This window comes from Dipodomys ordii, unplaced genomic scaffold (assembly GCF_000151885.1).
Source record: "Dipodomys ordii isolate 6190 unplaced genomic scaffold, Dord_2.0 Scaffold5, whole genome shotgun sequence".
In the NCBI taxonomy this organism is placed as follows: domain Eukaryota; kingdom Metazoa; phylum Chordata; class Mammalia; order Rodentia; family Heteromyidae; genus Dipodomys; species Dipodomys ordii.
In genome coordinates, this window is record NW_012267221.1 from 14,326,754 (window position 1) to 14,346,964 (window position 20,211).

The 20,211-nt window shown below is 33.1% G+C and overlaps 1 protein-coding gene and 1 pseudogene across 3 annotated transcripts in view; one reads left to right on the forward strand and one right to left on the reverse strand.

The window, feature by feature from the left end:
* Kcnh7 (potassium channel, voltage gated eag related subfamily H, member 7) overlaps positions 1-20,211 on the reverse strand; it is a 463,174-nt gene that overhangs the window by 360,289 nt on the left and 82,674 nt on the right. The window lies entirely within an intron of this gene.
* Positions 8,167-8,461, forward strand: LOC105994408 (annotated as a pseudogene).

Below are 20,211 nucleotides of genomic sequence, written 5' to 3' on the forward strand. Positions count from 1 at the left end.
CCTTGCTGTTTTTTTTTTTTTTCCGGTCGTGGGGCTTGAACTCTGGGCCAGAGCGCTGTCTCTCAGCTCTTCAGCGCAAGGTAAGGGCTCTACCACTTGAGCCACAGTGCCACTTCAGGTTTATTGGAGATAAGAGTTTCATGGGTTTTCTTGCCCGGGCTGGCTTTGAACCGCAATCCTCAGATCTCAGCCTCTGAGTAGCCAGAATTACAGGCGTGAGCCACTGGTGCCAGGCTTGAATTTTTTTTTAAATGATTGAATTTTTAGGTCATCTTTGTCAGTAAGTTGCAATTTGACAATCTATGAAATATTTTTGATCCATGCTTAGTTTATTCTGTATATACAGAAAGTATAGTATTGATAGAGGCATGGCTGTGCACATACACACACATACTACAAGCCCTTTTTATTATTGTTATTTATTATTATTATTATTATTATTAATTATTTTGTCAACGACCCTGCTTCCTCTGTGTGTAACTCTTGTTGAGTCAGGCTTTACTGATTCTTCCTTGCTAACTGCCAAGAAGTATGTCAAATTTCCTTAGCACAGAATAGTTCAGCCCACATCCATTAAGATGATCAGTGCCCTAATTTGACATTTTGCAAAGGACAAGTTTTCCTTGGTTTTCCAGAACTTGCTGACAGAGGCTTTCAAATTTAGTCAGGAGGCTTCTGAACTCGGAGCTTTATGCCGAATGCTGCCTAATCTGACCTAGTTCCACCCAGGGAACAGGAAGCTAAAGGAAACACTGGAACTAAGTTGATACTAAGGAAACTTACTGGGCAAATGTTAAAAATCAAAACGTAAACCTTTTTTGTAATTTTTTACCCAAGTAATATCTCTCTGTTATTTAGGCAAGTTCTAATCCTTTGGAGAGTAATCCATAAAATGAGGATAATACCTCTTATTGGCTTTTGAAAATAGCAGTAAAGAAAAAAAGAGCTCTATTCTGTTATTCATATTATGCCATCTTTCGATGAAATTATAAACTTAAGGGCTAATATCCAAGCCATTTGTCACATTCAGATAATAAATAAGAGAATTTCTATATTTAAGGCTGTAATTAATATTTTAATTACCAATCCTTTCTTGAGAACTTGATTACTAAGTATCAACCCAGAACTAGGGTAAGCTCTTTTGCAAACTCACTGTGGTATAAGAAGTGTACACCTCTCACAGGATATTCCAGGTGAGCCTGATTTCTGGTCCATGAGCCATCCTCAATAGATCTCCATTGAAACACAGTTGGCTTTGCCTTTGCTTCAGAATACTAACCCTAACGATGTGAGAACTCACCCTAAGTTCCTCAAGCCTGCTATTCTCACAGTCCTTCTGAAGTTCCATTAGGCACCTTCTCTTAGATCCTTAGACACTTTCATTCCTATGTGTTCTGCTTCTTATAAATGAACTTCCATCTTGATCCCTACTTTTGTAATTCTTTTCTTGAAACTTCCTTTGCACACTTCTGCTCTTAGCCCTCATTCTCCTTCTCGCTAAATTCATTGTGCTCCTATTCTTAAGAGCTCTGAACCATGTTTACATTCCTGAAACATGGCTGTTCCACCTATCAGATGTTGTTATTCCTAAGGCCAGCTCTCTAGCCCCTCTTCCAAGTATTGCTACCATGGCTAATTAGACAGGTCTTTGCAATTGTTTTGATGATGAAGGTCATCATCAGTTCTCAATGTTACATTATCAAATTGATAGACTTTTTCTTCTTACTAGTTTAAGTCTCTACTAACATTTTGAACTATTAAGAACCACTGGGATGAGTTTCTCTGGATCTTACTTTCAGTCCATACATCAGATGACTCTCATCCCTGACATTTTTAAAGGTTGTTCTTATAAGCTAGCACATCACTTAGGGCACCCCAGGCCTAGTTATTTTCCTGTGTGAGTCTTGATCTTTGGAAGCTGATAACCTCCTCTAATTTTCCCATAAGGTTTGAGTTAGTTTCAAGGAGAGATCAAAACACTAGTCTGTAAACTATTTATTTATTTATTACTACAAAGAATATAAATTGAATAGACACATCAAAAGGTACCATCATACTAAATATGAAGACACTACTATGCAATATTACCATTAGGGTAGCAGTTTATGTGTAAAGGGCTGTGTGTTAATTTGAGTCTGCAAAGTGCTTATTCACTAAAGCATTATGTACAGGGAAAATTAACTGGACTGCAGAAACTAATCTAGACAAGAGGAGCCAAATTGTTCACAAAACAATTCCCGAGAGATAGTATGACAGGATTTGCAAACGAGTTACAGCATGTCAGTAGCTGGGGTGGTTTCAGGGTCAGTGGTTGGTACACAAAAATAATGACTAAGGGACAGGTGATTAGTTAAGGCATCATTGCCCCCGAGTCAGGTATCAGTGGTCCAGTTGGGTCATCTGTACAATGACCCCAACCTAGAATCAGGAAGCAAAAACACATGATTCAGAAAAAGAAAGTTGGAGATAAATGTAGATTCCAAGATGCATTGCAAAAAGACTTTGCTGTAATTTTTCACTCCTAAGTAAGCATATGGTGTTAATATGCAAGTCTTCTGAAGGGAAAAAATTAAAGAAACAATTTGAGGAAGGGTGTTTAGTTTTAAACCATACCATACTGATTTTATAGATTATATGCATCATATATGTTAGTTTCAGGTTAAGTTAAAATAAAAAAAATCACAATTACTATATATATATATTAAATAGAACAGACATTAATATAGAATATACATATTCTATATTATTTTATGTACTGATGATGAGTCAACATGTTATGTTTGTATCTTTTGTTATAGTTATTCATCTATCAACACTGTCTTACCAACAAATCCAGGGTTTAGTTTCATGCTAGTTCAAAACTTGGTAATTGAATTTAGATTTTCAACTTCAAGTATGGAAGTTTCAGTTTTTATAACAAATAATAACATGTTCTGCTTAAGATATACAAACAACTAGAAGGGTTAATAGAGTAAAATAACAATAGCTTGCAATTATGTAGAAATATAAAATTTTATTTCTTAAGACACACTTTATTAAAAACATTTACAAATATACTCTTGCCTTTATCAAGCAATATGAGATGTGTATAGGATGCTAAAACCTTTTAAACTTCAAAAAGTGTGTTTTCTTGTAGTTATATCATATTTCCTTTTAAGCAGTTATGTTAGTTGTGCATATATTTGTGAATGTAAAAGATGGTTGAAATATCAGGCTTTGTTTGGAAAATACCTTTATAACATGATATGGGACAATGTCTTCAAAATAATTGCATAAAGAATTCTAAATGTTGACCCAAGGAGGAGAGATTGCTTCAAGTCCAAATAGGGCCTTAGAAAGTTCTGAGTGTGAAAGCCATATCTCAAAATTTTGCTTTGTTTGGTTCTACCAGAGACACTGTTTGAAGGAATGAAAGAGCCCTTCACCAAGTATTGTATAAATATTTAATCTCCAAGTCACTCCAAAGTGGCCCTCAGCTATGGATATAGTTGGTATGATAGAGGGAAATGGCTTAATTTAGCTTTTAATGAGAGCATCTTTCTTATGATTTTGTAGTTAATGATTACAAAATGATCTTCCCCTTACTTCACTTCACAGTTTTCTTCCTATCCTTTGTTCGACTATAAAACAACTTTTCTTGTTTTTATAATTTAAGTATTACCTTATATCTATTATTGAAATAAATTTAGAGTATTTAACCCATCTGATATCCTTCTAATCCTGTGGATGAAAGAAACAGAGATTAAAAGACCTACCCAAAATTGATGATGAATTTGAAATTCAACAAAAATATATGTCTAACTTGTGAAATGTGTTAATAGCACTTACAACAATAATTAGAGCCATGACACAATCACTTCAAGTAGTGAAAGCTTGTTATCAGGATTCAAAGTACAAGAGACTAAGACATATCTCAAGAATAACACATTCAGGTCCTAAGTAAAATGGGATGTTGCTCTTTGTTTCCTACAATCAGATACAAGTTCCAGACACTCTGTGATTCTTTAGTTATCTTATGTATTGGGGACACATTTGCTTCTGTGATTCTTTCACTATTTTGGGCTTCATTCTCCTTCATTTGTTGTTTCTCTCAATCTCTACCCTTCTGTATTATTTACTGCAGCACACTTAGTTAAATACTACAATATGCATTTCTCTATAACTTGTTAGATTGGTAACTTCTGAGAAGAGGAAATGGTGGATAAGGTCCACAAATGAGAGGCTTACTGTATAACACTTTCAACATTTTGAAATCTGTACCGTGCATTTATTCTTAACATGAATTTACTAAATAAAAGGGATAAAACAATCTTTAAGTGATAACATCATGAAGAAGATGAGAAAGTGAAAAGGAAATAAAACAATAATTAAATGAATGCATTAAATGAGTGAAACAAACAAGATATGTTTTCAAAATCAAGATTTAATGCAGAATTTTATTAAAGGTAAACTGAAAAAATGACAGAATATTCAATCATAGGCTAAGTAAAAATCATTTAAGAATTAAAAGCAGGATGCAAGCCTGTTAAAAAAATAACAGATGTTATATTTCTTGTATTAAATTTAGAGATGTGTAATCAAAAAGCCAGAAGTAGAGGTGTGGCTCAAGTGGTAGAGTGTCAGCCTTGAGAAAAACAAGCAAAAGTGTGAGGCCCTGATTTCAAGCCCCAGTAGCAACATATGCATACACATGCATGCACACATAAACATACACACTCACACACATAACCATACACACATTAGAGGGATGTGATACATGTTAACAAAGTAACACTGTACTTAATGGACATGAATAGAAGCTAGTTTTAGTGGTCTAGAGCCAATGAGAAATAATAACAATAATTAAAATAAAAAATATAGATTATGAAAAATTTCATAACTTAAAATAATGCAGTCTGAAGTAGCATATTCTAAGCCATGCATAAAACTTTAATCACAGAATAATACATACAACACGTTATCAAACAATACACCTAAAGGGTAAGGACATTTAGTAATGTTCCTACAAATATTTATACTAGTGGAGAAAGCAATGATTCATTTTTTTAAAAATCATAAACTTTACATTCATTTAAATTTTGGTGATGTTATTCATTCAAAACAACTTATATTCACAGCAATGCTCAAGAATTCATATCCCCCTGAAAAATATTGAGGACCCAGAAATCCCAATAAGGATTTTACCCCATAAATAAAGAATCATGATCAAATTCATTCTTCTACCTAAATCCATTCATCAGATTGTGGAACTATGACAAATATGAAAAATGTTTCCCAAAACACAGAGGTTCTAAAGGCTATAGGGTCTTTTGTACTAAATACACTACAAATAATTCCCAAATACTAACTGTCAAGAAAACCTGATAGCATTTTTTATTGAGTCTACCATAATAGTTCAAAAATATTGTTCAAAATCCTGGTAGCATTTTTATTGAGAGTATTAAAGAGATATCCATTTTTTGATAGACATATAAGTGTTGCCAATAAAACCTTTTAACATTACGCAAGAGCTTTTTTCCTTTTTTTTTTTTTAACATGGATCTGTTATTTTGCCTCTTACAGTAATTAACTTCTCCACAGGCAAGCTTGCTTCCCTACAAGGTAGGTATTCCCAGTTCCTCCTGTCTTTAATCACTATAGTCTCACTAGCTCAGTCCTGACAAGTTAAATTCCACACATGCAATTTTATTCTAATTTACAGAACTTTTAATTACCACTGTAACCCATGATTTTAGAAAGGAGACTGGTGTGTCCTGCTGATATTCGGACCCCACTTAATCTTTGACTGATTTCCATACTCAAGGAAACAAGCACTTTAACAAGAGTCAGTAGAGCTCATCACAATCTTTTTTTTTTTTCCTTACCTACTTTTTGATACTCAAGTCACCAAAGTGCTTGAAGATGTTTTATCCTTGGAAGTCACTAAAACAATGAACTTTGAGAATATCTTTCCACAACTCTTTGACTTAATATGAGCTTGACTAGCTGAGTTTCTAGATGATCATAGAAAAAACAGCATTCAGGGGTCTTGTCAACAATCATGATATACATAATAATTTAGCAGGCATTTGTCAGACCAATCTGGGCTTGTCTTTAAGGAGACTCACTATTATATTTGACCTACCTTGCATACTGTAGCTTGATAAAATAAATATTTACCTGTAAAGACTTTCTGACCAATGAACTTATTGCATAGCATTGAAGAATGATCATAAACATTAGACAAAACCTGTATGAACTGATGTTGCTTAGTATCCTACCCTAGAGGTTCCTTTACTTTGAAGATTACAACCTTAGTAGGTAATTTCAATTAAAAATTCCCAGGATCCACATCTGGTTGGCAGTTAGGAAGGGGAAAGAACACTTAAATGAATGGGTTCTGTTCACCATTTGTTCCTTCTTTTATTTGTTTCTTCCTTACTTACAAGCCAGCCAGCCACTTTGAGCTCAGATAATACACTGATACTTGGAACTAATATAAAATGAAAAAGTTGCTATATTATAAATATAAAGTGCAGATATTCTAATCTTAAATCTGAATATCTTTAAAATCAACTATTAGACAATTATTTTCCTTATACCTACCTTCTTATAATAGTTTCATTTTCAGATTCTTAAGCTAGAGCTGTAATATAAAGAAATTAATACTTCTGTAAATGAATTTAATAATGACAAAACTAACACTCTGCATTTCAGTTTGACCCATTCCTAGTAAGGTTAAACCAAGATTCATAATCTTTATATAGTAATTTGCTTCCTTACCTGTAAAAAATATGATGGATTTGGATAGTAATAAGTGATAATATATAAAAAAGACTTTGTGTTAGAGGTCAGAAAATATTTTTGTCTTTGAAATATTTATAGGTTTAAGTTCTGTGTGTTCTTATCTCTTGAGGTTTTCCTTAAGATCTAGGCTTAAATGAACCATAAAACTCAACCTCAACCTCATCTGGCTTGGACAAGCTTTACATCGTATGTGCTCAAAATAATAAACTTGAAATTTAGCCCAGATTTGTTGAAAATTCAAACTTAATGAAATTGTCAAGGCCCTGAAAACATAATTAAGCTTGTGATAAGCATAAGCAGGTATGGAATTTGTTTTAATTAGGAAAATACAAATAAATTCCTACAGTCTAATAGAAGAAAATAGTAAATTATCTTTTCTTATCCTGATTTCTACAAAGACAAATGATGATGATAGCAAAGATAGTTAGCATTGAACATTTAAATGATAGCATTTTAAATAAGAACTTGGGTTTTTCAATGAAACCTCCTCAAAATAGTCAAAACATAATAAAATAGGGTAAGTCTGGTGCCGTTGGCTCACACTTGTAATCCTAGCTACTCAGGAGGCTGAGATCTGAGGATCCCAGTTCATAGCCAGCATAGGTAGGAAAGTCTGTGAGTCTCTTATCTCCAATTAACCATCAGAAAACTGGAAGTGGTGATGTGGCTCAAGTGGTAGGGCACTTGTCTTGAGCTTAAGAACTCATGTACAGCACACAGGCTTAGAAAACTGGAAGTGGTGATGTGGCTCAAGTGGTAGGGCACTTGTCTTGAGCTTAAGAACTCATGTACAGCACACAGACTCAGAATTCAAGCCCCACTACCACCACCAACAACAACAAAAAAGAAGATAGGGTAAGAGAAAAAGAAAAGACTGTTCTCTACTTTTTAGTTAGCATGATGCTTGATATGATCTTCTCATCAGCACCAGATGGTGAAAAAATAATTTTTTCTACTCATTTCAGAGTAAGAATAGGTCCAAAGTACAGAGAAAAAACTAGAAAATATTTTACTGAATATAGATGTTTAACTTTAAAACTTAATTTGTGGTGTGTGTGTGTGTGTGTGTGTGTGTGTGTGCTGGTACTGAATCTTCAACTCAGGGTCTGGGTAACGTCTCTTAGCTGTCTTGCTGAAGGGTCCATTTCTGGCTTTTTCTGGTTAGAGTTAATAGCGTCATAGATTTTTCGACCTGAGGTAGCTTTATACTGTGATCCTCACATATCATCTTTCTGAGTAGCTAAGATTATTGCCATAAGCCTTCGGCACCTAGAAACTTTTACCTCTTGAGCATAGCTGACTGAATGGAAGAGGAGTTGAATATAAGAATGTGTAAAAATTTGGTAGGAATAGCTCTTTGGTCTCAGGGACAGAGGTGAGATGACCAAGGGAACCTCATCCTTTGGAAAGTTTCACAATAAGACACATACGTTGTGCCGCCGCTGCGGTTCTAAGGCCTACCACCTTCAGAAGTCTACATGTGGCTAATGTGGCTACCCTGCAAAACGCAAAGAGAAAGGATAACTGGAGTGCCAAGTCCAAGAGATGAAATACTACGGGGTCAGGTTGGATGAGGCACCTGAAAATTGTCTATTGCAGATTCAAGCATGGATTCTGTGAAGGATCAACACCCAAACCCAAGAGAGCAGCTATTGAAGCATCCGGTTCATCTTGAGAATTTAAAAGATTAGCCATACAATAAATGTTCTGGTTTAAAATAAAATGGTAGAAATATGAACAACTCTTGGATGGATGAAACTTATAAATCTCAAAAAGATTTATCTAGTGTTAGATTTTGAAGCTCAAATAGAAATGAGTTTAAAACAGTAGGAAAAAAAATCAAAAACTTTGATGCTTTAGTCTTGAAAAGAAACCAGTATCTTAGTTGCTGAGAATTATTTACAACAGTTTACAAAAATGCTTATTCTGTAATTTCAGTGCAAAGCGATCCTGTGTTGATAGTTTGTTGTTGGTATTTTAAACGTTTTATTTGTATATTCTAATTGGGTATAGTTTGAACAGCTAGAATTTGGGGAAATGACAGCAAATAGGTGGGGGGCAATTGATCTACATATCATACCCAATAATCTAGTTCAAGGGGATTGTGTGTTCACTAATTGAAATCTTCCCATCAGTAAGACTGAATATAAAAGCTTTTCAGAATATGAACTTACACTGAGATGATGAAAAGCTACAACGATCAGGTATCTGATGATTATAAAATCTATTGTAGAATGGAATTTTTACAATTATAGAAGTCATTAAAGTTATAATTCCTTTCTAAAGGAGAAATATTTTATATCATGATCTACATGTATCTTAAAATAACTTATAATACTTCAGTCAGAAGCCCTGAAAAAGAATTCATTTATAAAGTGTGCTTGCCTTCCCTGTGAACATTGTTTTTTCCTTTCCACCTTTCTTAATAGGCCCCTCTAAAATTTAGAAATACCATGGTTTGTCTGACTGTCTGAGAGTTAACTTGAAATGATCATCTTTGCAAATCAATTTAAAAACATTTTGCTCTAAAAATTCTTTAAAAGACACTCAACACGGTCTGTTAGACTTGCACAAAGGAAATGCAAATGCCCTTGCAGCCTCATTATTTCATAGCCCTCAGGGAAGTCCTGTATAACAACACTACTAAGAGCATTTTGTAGGACTCTTCATGAATAAAGTTTTATGATAGGTTCTCTGAAATGTGTGTTAAGTATCATGTCTGATATGGTACCCAGTAAGACACAGGTTGAATTTCTCATGTTCTCTACCTTTAACTTGGAACAATGATCTTTATTCTGACATGAGATACTCTAGTTGTTTATGCCCTTTCTCCAATTCTTTTTCCATCTTATACACATATATTTGCACCTAAGTAAGCTGCTTGATATATGATCCTTTCATATGTATATAAAATATTGCATACCAAAGCCATAGGACTGAGTAAGAAGAAAATTAACATAGTTAAATTAACATTGGTTCACTTGATCCAGCAGGTGAAGCAAGCATCTACCTCCATCCTTCTAATTCTAACATTTTCCCCCAAAATTTAAGTTGGACATTTTTTTCTAATAGAGTTTCTATGTAATTATTTTCCTTCCATAAAACATTCTAAAATGTCCTATAAATTCTGGAAATACAATCATGAGTAAAGGAGATGTAATGTTACTAGGGAATACTAACAAACCTAAAGCCAATATACACTCCTTAATCATTCTGAGGGAAAGACTGTGAGGTCAATTTTTTGGATACACACTGAATAGCCTGCTAAGGAATATGGAAATATGTCCAAAAGCAAGGCAAGTATCCATTAATTCAATAGCTATTTCTGGAGCACACAATTCTACATGTTAGGTGTTCTTCCAGACTGATGGATATATTAGTGAATAAATACCAAAAATCTCTTTCCATTTAAGGTTTACATTTAATGAGCTAGATAGACTGTAAGCTCATAACAAATAACTTGAAATTACATTGGACAGGAAGTAAATTAGATATAACAAACTTGACAGAAAATACCAAAAAGCAACATATTGCAAAGGAAAATTGGTAGCAAAGGCAAAATTAAGCAATGTGCAATAAAGAAGTTTTAAGAAACTAAAGATGATGATGAGGATTGAATGGAGAGAAGAGAGCATCCCTTACTGAGAGTCAGGTAAAACTTTAAGATAGAAAGAAATAAGTGAAATGATAGAAATGGATAAGTTTTCTTAATGAGTATGCTTAATTTTATACTACTGTTCACCTAGAAAGACTGTCAAAGAAGTACATCTCTGGTTTTAAACATGTAACTTCCACATGGGACTTACATGTTCCTAGGAATCTTAATGAAGTTAATTAAAAGGCAAACCAGCTCTGGATTTAAACCCTTACTGTAATAGTAAAAATTTGAGAATTATAAATGACAGAAAACCAACCTTTATAAAGCCAAAGAATAAACAAAACACAAAAGCACATTAGCTTCAGGCAAGCGCCCAATCAAGATGGTGAAAGAAGGATGGCATGCAAGGAGAGTAAAATCTAGATGAAGTTTGTTTCTATAACATATAGGTTATAGTTTGTATATTCAAAGAAATAGATGCCTGAGTAATTCTTGATAGTTTTAGAAAAGAATAATACATTATTAGACTGAATAAGCTTCATGTTAAAGTGAAAAAAAAGAATTATCAAGTCACAGATTTTGAATACCAGAGTATTTATAAAATGTTTCCCAAGTTAAAATCATATTTAATGAATGAATTTACAAGACATAACCATGCCAGAGATAATTTATAGAAGAACAAGAGACACATTAAATCATTTATGAAGGTTAAAGTACAAGTTTATATATATATATATATATATAACATTTTAAGGATTTAATTTATGTGATAATCAGCAGTTAAAACTTTTTTTCAACTTAGAAATTTTAGAGGATGTATAAAAGAGTGTATCATCTTGGAATTAGTTTTGTTCAAATTATCATGCATACAAATGAGAAAGAAAATATGTCTCTTAATATTTATGTAGAAATCAAACTAAATTTATAAGCTTTTTGAGCTTATTTACTTCCTTTTTTCAAACTATAATAAATATACTTTTTCATTTTTTTCCTCTTTTAAGTCTAATTTACTTAGTTCTGAAGTTGAGATTTTTTTTTCCTAATTATCCTTTTAGTCTGAACTCACTAAGAATTAGTAGCCTTGTATTAAACTTCTAGGGCATGTTGAAAAAACTAAAATTAATTTAATATTCAGGACAATAATAATGAATTACTTCCTGAGCACACAATTTTCATTTAATATTCTTTTACAATCACTGTACATTCTCAAAAAAGATATGCATTGGTGTGATATTCAGTCCAATCAGATTTCCAAATGTCTCAGTTTCCTTGTTCTAGGTTAGAGATTAAAAAAAAAAAACAAAACTATGGTTCAGTAAGTCCATTAACTTTCAATGGAAAAATTTCCATTACAATGCCATTAAATATTTCTACCACTGTTTTACCAATAGCAAATTAGTAGTATCAAATTAACTACAATGTAATAGATACTCCAATATATTATTGACACTCGTCACGTTTTAGAAGTTACCAGGTTAGGGCCTTATTTAATGTTTTACTAAAGATCACCAAGTATTTATATGTCAAGCTATGATTTCATATTCTGAAAACCACTTAAAGAACACTTGTATGTTATGGATTTTATTTTTTCCACTTGAAGAAGTATTCCAACTTGGGATTTAAAGTCTTCATCAGAATGTTGAATAAGCACAAGTCACAGTAGATGAACACCTGATTAATAATAGAACTCCACTTCATAATAAATTTAACCATTAAGGATCAGCATCACTTTTTTAAATATAAAAACATGCTTATACTGAAGCTCTATCATGATTTCTTCCTTTCTTCTTTGCTCATTGTGAGGCTATAGCACAGTTAGGGGGAATATTCTAAGATCCATTCTTTTGGGTCATCCTGAAATTATATATGTGTTGTTTAATTTGGTCTGGCTAGATAGAGAAAATATTCATATACAATTTCAATTTCCCTTAACACAGTTTTGTTCATGATTATTTTCTAAACTTGAAATATAACTTTTAATTTCACATAAGTGCATGCAGATGGGAACTATGACTTAAACCAGAGCATGTGGGAACTCTCTCCCTAAAATAAGAATCAAGAGCAGAGACTGAGAAGGAAAAAAAAACAACAAAAAACAAAAAATCCCAAAAAACAAAAACAAAACAAAACCCAAAACCTGAAGATATTGGGTGCTCAATTTTACCCAAACTGTAGTGTAAAAGTAAATACCACCAAGGTTGAATTGTTGAATGCCTAATGTTCTTTCAACAATTTTCTTTTCATTTATGTAAACTGGAGTCAGTTTTGTTGAAATCTCAAACTCTAATTCTGTAATCTCCCAGTTGGTATCCTTGAGGCACTGCTGCAGATGGGACTACTCCATTTTTATAATTTTTAAATTAGTTTGGAACAAGCTGCTCACCCTTTGCTAATAAGATTTGCTAGATGAGTGACTTTGGGTTCAAGGATTAATGTTCCTTCCTGCTTAGTTTCCCTTTGTACTTTCTTCTCCTCTCTAAAATCTTCATGTTTATAGACGGTCTGTATTTAAGTTGTAAAAGACTTAAAGAAAAGCAAACAGCTCACATGTGTGTTAAAAATAATTATGTATATTCTCTGCATTTTACCTTAGAAAATTATATAAAATTATAGTTTTATTTATAGTCTTTGGAATAATCTATATTGATCATAAGTATAAAAGTATTATGAAAAGGGTAAGATACTCTCCAAATGCACACCAATGAGCTCACTGGTTTATCTGTAAATGATAATGGTATTTATTGTTTCACTAATCTATCATTAGAAATGGACTTTTACCCCCAACAACAAATCCTCAAAGAAACAACTGTCCTATTAATAATAGGCTAAAGACTTAAAGAGAAACTTCTCTGAAGAGGAAATAAGAATGGACAATAGACACATGAAGAAATGCTCAACCTCTCTAGCCATAAAAAATGCAAATCAAAACAGCATTGAGATTCCACCTCACCCCAGTTAGAATGGCTATAATCAAGAACTCTAATAACAACAGATGCTGGAGGGGATGTGGCCAGAAGGGAACCCTACTGCATTGTTGGTAGGAGTGTAAACTTGTTCAACCACTTTGGCAAGAGATATGCAGTTTCCTCAAAAGACTCCACATAGAGCTCCCTTATGACCTAGCAATTACACTTTTGGGCATTTACCCAAATGATCACAAACAAGGCCATACTTAAGCTACCAGCACAACTATGTTTATTGCAGCATTATTTACCATAACTAAGATATGGAACCAACCCAGATGCCCCTCAGTAGATGAATGCATCAAGAAAATGTAATATATATATATATATATATATATATATATATATCACATTTGTTAGGAAATGGAAAGACTTGGAAAAAATTATACTAAGTGAAATAAACCAGACCCAAAGAAACATAGGTCCCATGGTTTCCCTTTGTAATAATTAGTGTACGTCTAGGATAATCTTACTAGACAAAGAAAAGGTCAAAAGCTATGTACCTATGATCATATAAGATGATGCTAAGTAAAATGAACCCTAAGTTAGCAACACAAGAGGTTTTATCTTTGTGGCTGTTGTTTTTAATGTACTGTGTGATTTTCTTTTGTTTGTTTCTTCTGTATGTTCTTCCCCCATAGTATAACCCCTGTTTACACCGTATTTCATTCTGGTGTCCTGCATCTTTTATATACATGTTTCTAATTTGAGGAGGGGGAAGGAAATAACAAAATTCTGAAACAAGGATACAGGTTGACCCATTGTAACAATGATATGTACAAGACACTATGTTGAAAATGAACTTTACAACTTGGTGTGGGGAGGGAGAAGTTGAGAAAGTGGGAAGGGAAGGGATGGTAGGGAAAAAATAAAGGAGCGGGTAACAATGCTTGATAAGAAATGTACTCATTATCTTATTCATGTAATTGTAACCCCTCTGTACAGTATCTTTACAATAAACTATAAAAAAGTAATAGACATTTATACAAAGTGTATGTCACCAGTACAGTGACTGCCATATTAAAGGAGGAGAATGTCAAGAAAGAAAAAAAATTGAAAACAGGAAGAAATCTTCCTGTCTCAGGGGGAGATTTAATTATGGCAAAATAAATACTCTGATAATCAAATATTAAGTATTTCATTCTTTCTGACTGATTAGATTTGTTATTTGTTCACATCAAAGTTCTATAAATATATGGGTCTGTTTCTTGATGGTCTATTCCTTTCCCTTCAGAAATGTTCTTTTAGGTTGTATGATTGAGGAGTAGTTTCATTGTGATATTTCCATGCATACATACAGTATGCCCTGATTCAGCTCACCCCCTCCATCTCTCCTAGTCTGGAATTTATATAAGACTATGTTTACATAAGACAAAATAAAAGTTTTTAACATGAGTTACATAAAAATAAATTCTAGATGAACTTAATTAATACTTAAGTATGAAAAATTCAAAGTCTTTAGGAACTTTTGATAATCAAAATATATCATTGAAGTATATCACATTGAAAATGTGAAAATAGCTGTGTGCTGTCTGTGACTCATGCCTGTAAGTCCTAGCTACTCAGGAAGCTGAAATCTGAGGATTGCAGTTTGAAGCCAGCAAGAAAAAGAAAGTTGTATGAATCTTGTATCCATCCAATTAATCACCAAAAGCTAGACATAAAAGATTGGGTCAAGTGGTAGAACAATGGCCTTGAGCAAATTACCTCAGCAACAGTGACCACACCATAAGTTTAAGCCCCAGGACCAGTGCACATGTACACGTGCGCACACACACACACACACACACACACACACACACACACACACACACACACAGAAAGGAAGGCTACCAATATTTTCAAAATAGATTAAATTTTTGCAACATATGAAGTTTACTAAAATTAATGTTCCAATGTCTACATCTATATTTATATAAAATGACCAAAAGAACCAGTTATTTTCCCCAAAAGGAAATCAAACATAAACATAAAAAAGGGGCTCAGCAGCATTAGTAAGTACAGACCTAACAAAACCAAAACAGAATACTATTATATATTTTTTGAACTGGAAAAAATTAAGAAGTTAAAAAATACAAGTGTTTGAGAGAATATAGATCTGTGAATACTCAGAAATTGATGAAAAAAAGTAAACAGAAAGCAAACTGGCATTCTTATACTTCACAACTAGAGATTAAGCACATCCTAAGTAAATGCCTTCCAGAAACTTCCCAACATACAATAATTGTATTAATGTTAATAGATATAATGTTTACAGAAACAACAAGAAATAGTTCATAAATTCACTAGCAGAAGAATAGACACATTATTATAGGCTTGGCAGAGTCACACAGTGACACATCTTGTATAAGTAAAAGGATTTCAACTTTAGCTTCATTCAATAATATTGATAAATCTTTAATAAATTATAGTGAATAAAAATTAAAAAAATAAAAATACAAACACGTGACAAAAGAATACATACATCATTTTTATAGATTTTGAAAATAAGTATAGCCAAACAGCATACTGTCTCAGCTTATGTCTGTTTGTGAAATAACATTACAGGAATGACAGAATAACAGTGGGAAATTGGGTTAGTGACAAGGGGCAGAGGCAGGGGATAGAGGATAGGGAAACCAGAGGTCCTCTCTCTGGTAACCAGCTTGTTGTCTGGTTACCAGTACAACTGGAAAGTTATATTTACTAGCTACCCAGAAGAGGTGGGTTTTTTTTAATATTGTAAAGGTGATGTACAGAGGGGTTATAGTTACATAAGTCAGGTAATGAATACATTTCTTTTTTAACACTTGTTCTCTTGGTTCTCTGTTTTTTATTTCCTTCCAAATCCCTCTCCCACAAGTTATATAGTTCATTTTCAACATAATGTCTAGTGAGTATCATTGCTGCATCTATTCTCCTTTGTCCCACCATTTCTGTGCTGCCCCTTACCTTCCTCCAAACAGATAACCTTACACACAAGACAATCAAAAAAAAATCAAAAACACCAAAAAGCAAAAAGCGAATAACAGAAAAGCCTCTGGTTTGCCTTTCTTGGAGTTCATTTCAATAAAGATCATTTTATATTATCATATATGCATAACTATTGAGCCTTTGTGATCCTCTCCTAAGATTATCCTCATTTGGTCTCACTGTGTGCATGCTTAGGGTCCTGTTTAATTTACCACATTCAAGTGTAGTTTTCTGTCTTTTACCATTCATTGTGTTTTCGTATACATTTAGAGGGACATTCTAATTACTTCAAATGAAGGAAAACTATGCAATCTGTTTCCTTAGGGTCTGGCTTACTTAATTTAATATAATTTTTCAATTCTTTCCTTTTCCTTGCAAATTGTGCAATATCATCCTTTGTGATGGAAGCGCAGAACTCTATTGTGTATATATACCATATGTTTTTGATCCATTTGTCAACTGAGGGGCATCTGGGTTGATTCTTTAAATTAACTAAGGTACAGAATGCTACAACAAACATGGTTGTACTGGTAGCTTTAGTGTGGCCTTGTTTGTGTTCTATTGAATAAATGTCCAGAAGTGGAATTGCTGGGTCGTAGGGAAGCTCTATGTTTAGTCTTTTGAGGAACCTCCATAGTTTTAAGAGTTGAAAAAGTTCTGGAAATAGAAGTAATGAAGGCTGTATAATAATATGAATGCATTCAATAGCACTGAAAGTGTATTTGGTATACTTCACATTGGCTATGATGGTAAATTTTGTTATGTATCTTACAACAATAAGGTTTTATACATATACATAAAAATTAAGGATAAGAGAAATTAAATTGTAAAAGGTCAAGACACCATATACCTACTATACAATAGTTCTGGCATTAAGAAAAATTAAAAATGAAAGGGAATAAAAGTAACATCATAGAAAATGAATCAATGACATTGGCACTTGCTTTCATAAGAAGAGATGGGAGAGCCAGGTGTGATAACATCCTTGCTATATGGAAAGCATTAAGAATATCATGGTCCCAAGCCATCCCAGCAAAAATCAACCCTATCTAAAACATAATCTAAAGTAAAAGGGCTGAAGATATGAATCAAGTGATAATGTAATCATGCCTGAGTTTAAACAAACCAACAAACAAAGCAGAAATAGAAGAAATCCACTCATACACAGAAGTGGAAGCACAGGAATATAGAAATAATTAAGGCATCTAGTGAAAAACTGAAGTTAATGAACATACAACAGACATTTGATGAGTGGATAATTTCCACATAGTTGATGTTAAAAATATATTTATTATATATTAAGCAAATAAATCCCCAATTATTTCCAATTGCAAGCTGTGTGCTGGTGGCTCATATCGAAGATTGTATCTCTTAGGAAGATCTAAGAACTATGTTTGAGAGCCAGTCTGGGTAGACAAAACCTTAAGACACTTATCTGCCATTAATAAACCAAAAAGACCGAACTATCGTGATAGCTCAAGTAGGAGAATGCTAGCCAGAGCAAGAAATAGAGGTCTTGGGTTCAATCCTAGTTACCAACACACACACACACACACACACACACACACACACACACATACAGGAAATAAATAAATTACCAATTTTCTGTAATCTAATGTAGCATGTTGTCTTACTGCAGCTTTCCTAAGCAGTATTTATTTGGAATTCTTTGTGACACTATAAATACAGATGATTTCTTTTAAATATGTCATACTTAACATTTCTCAGATATAATTATGGACAGAGATTTTAATTAAAACAGATGCACCCAGACAGATATTACAATTTCGCTATTGTGTTATAAAGATATTTAGTATATTACATTTGTTATAGCATGCAATATCAACTACTGGCTGTAGCCAACTTACATTTTTGGAAATAAAACCACCAGCTTGGTCTTTGGTACATCTAAATGAAAATATCAAACCAATCTAGGAATATCATAGTACATGCTGCAGCCAGAGCAGTCGTCTCATGCATATATGGTTTGTTGAATCATATAAATTAGGATCTTAGCTTTATCACAAATCTAATTGAAGAGAAATGAAGAGAAGCAAGTCATATTTTAAAATCAATGTTTGACATTTTACTTTAATTTTAATGGACATTTTTCACTCTGATAAAAATCTGAGTTTTCACAAATTATTATTGATAAATAAGTTGTAAGTGAAACTAAAAAAACTAGTTTCATTCTTCAGTAGACTTTAAAAGGCTGATCAAATTTTATATACTTAGAAGGGAAATCAATATTCCAACAGCATGAACTCAACAGGTCAATCTGTTCTGAACAACAAACAGAGAAGGAAAGCCCTGCCAGAGTCTAGTAAAGGTCTCAGGTTTGACTATAAATTCTGTTAGAGTAATGACTGTGTCTATTTGTTGATAGTCCCAGAACTTCATAAATTAGCTTCTCAATAAATTCACCTTGCTGATGTAATACCTCTTCCAATGCAGTCTTCCTATTTTACCTGATAAAATTTTCCATCTGTTCCTTTCAGTACAAAATTAACTAGACAAAACTGAAACCATCTAATATATACATGTTTCTAAAGTGGGATTTGTTCTTAGATAACACAACATCAAAAGCAAATATCAACTAACCCCTTTGATAACTAATCATAAAATCAAATAAATAGGATCTGAGCCAATATCAATTCCTTCCATGCTCATGTTAGTCATCAAAATATAAGCAGTGGTAAAATCAGGTCCTGTTTACATTTTGCTGTGAAATTTACTTTCCATCATTTGGGAGTTTACAAAGAAAAAAAATCCCTCTTGGTTTAAGAATATTTTCTATGTTTAATTTTAGTTGTACATTTTTCATTTTTAGATTATTATTTTTCATTTGAATCTGTAAAGCTGTTAGAAAATACGGAATAAATTATTGAGGTAATCATCTGCTGTTTTACCATACCCTTCTGGTGCCAGCTAAAATTAAAATGGGAATATCAGTATTTGGAGATTTAAATGTTAGACATGATTGAAATAGTACAATTTGAAAGAAAGGCTTCCAGACAAATCTCAGTATTGAAAAGGCAGCTGATTTTAATGACTACCCTTCAGGATTCCCAATTAGCCTAATGCATTTTTCCTTTCTAAAACTGCAGTTTTAATCAAATGAAGTCACTTTATTGTTAGAATTTAAATTTGGTGAAGGATAGAGGACAATTCAAAATTTCCTTGAAAATAGTATAGAGTTAGACATTTCTCCTCCCAACCTCCTCCAAGAGCTTCTGACCACTAAATGACTAGATCTCAGGTGGCAGATTTGTTAGAAAATAAGTTGGAGTTGCAGAGATGATTATTTCTTCGGGGTTCACAAATGTGCTACAGAGAATGATGTAAAAAGATTTCTCCTCTATGCCCTGAGAGCATGTGACATCTGACTCTAGATTTCTCACACAGTAGGAATGGGAACATGTGTATACAGCACAAGTAAATAGCAGCTAACGATCTTCTCTATTGAGACAAATAGAGCCAAACTATCAGTTTCTCCAATAATCTAATCCTTAAGAGACATACCACATTAGCCATTCTTTTATTCTCTTAACCATACAGTTTATGTGAATTCTTACCATTCCCTAAGAAGACATATTTCCTATTTTTTGTACTTGGATGAATTAAAGCTAGAAGTAGTACAAGAAGGAAACCTGGTGATATTTTATATAACTCTTGTCTTTTAACATGAGGAGAAAAACTATAAAAATAATCTTTCTAAGAGCTGAGTAAATATTTAGTGAATAAACTAGTAGAAATTTAATGAGGATGTTCCAGGGAAACAAGGAACAAAGTCTTTGAGCTAATAGAAAAGTCAGAGTAAAATCCCTGGAGAGAGTAATGGTTCTCAAAAGTACTGGTGAGACATAAAGTTTGTACAAAGTCCAATAAAAGTAGACACAATGTACTGTTATT